Genomic DNA, 2603 nt, shown 5'->3' on the forward strand with positions numbered 1-2603 from the left:
GAATGGGCTCAGTGGGGTAGCTCTTCTGCTCATGTGATGTCGACTGGGACTGCTGTCATCTGGGGACTCTTTCATGCTAGACGTCCAAGATGGCGCACTCCCATGGCTGGTAGCTGTTGCCGGCTGTCCGCTCGAAGCTGAGCTGGCGCTGCTGACTTGCAGAGATACATGACCCCTCCATACGGCTTGGGCTTCCAGCATTGCAAATGGGTTCTGGGAGGGAATGTTGCAGAAGTGAGCATTCCAAGTGGGAAAAAGAAAAGCTGCCTGTCCTCTTAAAGTCTAGGCCCAGCACTTGCAAGGCTCACTTCTCCCACACTCCATTGGTTCAACAGTCACAGGGCCAGCCCAGACTCAAGGAGGAAAATAAACACCTGTGCTCCGTAGGGAGAGTGAAAATCATGTGTGGCCATCTTTAATCAGTCACACCCGGACAGTGGCAGTGTGGAGGGAGGGGGTGCAGATCTAAGGGAGAATTCAAAAGAATGGACAGGAGCTAGCACCTCATTGGTCATGGAAGGAAGACTTGGGATGCCCAGAAATCCTGGCAATGAGGATTTATTGGGGTGGCCCCTTTAAACCCTAGGGCCAGCCTAGGGAACAATCCCTCTGTCATGTATTAACTGTGTCCCCTGGGGAGGAAAGGCGATTGGCACTTTTACCCAGGACAACTACACTCATTCCAGAGGCATCAGATAGATTAGCCGGGCTCCTGGTAGAGCAGTAAATGAAGAGGCCACAGGAGAGGTAAGTTTGGATAGCAAAAACGTAGGAAAGAAAAAGTACTGGATGCTCCTGGGAGAAGAGGGTTGCAGAAACCAGACTAAGATGTAGTGTGAGCAGGTCAGGAAGCGGGACAGAGACTGGCCTCTGATTATTCTGAAAAGTAAATTTCTTGCCCATATCATCAGAAACTGAATTATTTGCCCTCAAGGGTGGCACCTGGCTTCCTCCCAGGGGTGTCAGTCGACCCAGGTGATCAGTCTTGATGGCAACGTCCACTTCATCATTTTCCTCCACCTTTGGAGGCCCACGCTCATCTGGAGAGGGAGGGCTCATGGTCCTACTCAACAGGAGAGAATCCAAAAATCCTCTTTCTCAACATTGAGAACAGGCCTCGGAGGGCAGCCCTGGGTCAGGTATGATATATATTTTTCTATCCTTTTTTCACTAAAGTATTTTTTTCCCCTCTGGTTCCCTCACCAAACCAGCTTTCCTTTAGACCTGAGGATTCTGGTCTCCAAGTCACCTGTTTCAAGGTCAAGGACAGCTGCTAACCTGCTCTTCAATTTGCTCGGTCTCTCATTCCTGTGTCTCTACTGTCTTCCCTCTTGCTTTCCCAGGGGTCAATTTCAAGAGGTCGAGTCCACCCAATTAAAAACATTTCCAAAGATCGAACTTGGCTCTGGACACAGCTGGGCTAGCCCAGGCAGGCAGCCAACTACGTTGGGGAAACGTGACTGCCTGTGCGTGGTCAATCTTTCTCTTCTTCCTGAAGAAAGAAAGGGATTAGATGTGAGGAAAACTATGGAGGCGGACGTTCCTAGACTGAGTCCCTGGGCCACCACTTACAGATCATGTGACCTTGGGCAAGTTATTTCATAGATTTGAGACTTACCTTCCCCATCCATAAAGTGAGGATAACACCTCTTTGACAGGCCCTGAGTTCATGTATTGGAAGGGTGGAGTTCTGAGGACATTCTGACTTCCTCAGGTAAGATAATGTCCCCTTTTCCCCCTTCCTTTAGGGAACTTGCTCCTTCTCATCCACTATTCTCATGGAGATGGAGCTGCCAATCAACTCCATTTGGCCAAGAAGTTGGCCATTGGATGCAAGTTGGACCCACCAAACTCCTCTAGTGATTGGTCCAGGAATGTGTACATGACCCAAGCTAGACCAATCAGGGTCCTTCCCCAGGATTTTTCTCACCTGAGCGGGGGGAGAATAATTCTTTTTTTACTCTCAACCCAATGTTGTCAGGTTATAAATTGAAGCTGCCCATGATCTGTCCTCCCAGAACCTGGGTTATGTGAGCCCATAATGTTCCTTTTTGCTTGGATTAGTTTTAGTGGGTTTCTGTCCCTGTCACTTACAACCAGGAAGTCCTAAAGAAAACATTATTTTTTGGAGTTCTTATAATAACAATGATGAGATCCTGTGTACCGCATGTCTGCTATTTGCCAGGCTCTGTGCTAAGCCTTCCCATAGCTTAGCTCATGATTCACCTCCATCCATGCTATTGTGTGCTCATCTCCCAAGGTTGGGTTTGTCTCAGCACTGCCTAGAGCACCCAGCATGGTGCCTGAACTGCACTGGGTGTAGGGCAGCCAGATGACAGCCCCCTCAGTGGATCACCTTGAACTTAGCATCTAGTGTATGGTGGGTGGGGTGGTCAGTGCAGACACCCTGTCACCACACGGGTTCCACAGGCTGCATGGAGTTGGTCCTCTGGCCAGGAGCTGGTTTGGGACTCATCTTCAGAGGGTAGCCACTTAAACGTGGGGTGGATCCCCATTCTTGGTCATCCTGCGAGCCCCAGCCTCGGCACTTCCTTTCTGATTAGTATGTTAACAGCTGGCCCCAGAATTCCATCTGGGGGCTG

Source organism: Globicephala melas, chromosome 19 (assembly GCF_963455315.2).
Source record: "Globicephala melas chromosome 19, mGloMel1.2, whole genome shotgun sequence".
NCBI lineage: Eukaryota > Metazoa > Chordata > Mammalia > Artiodactyla > Delphinidae > Globicephala > Globicephala melas.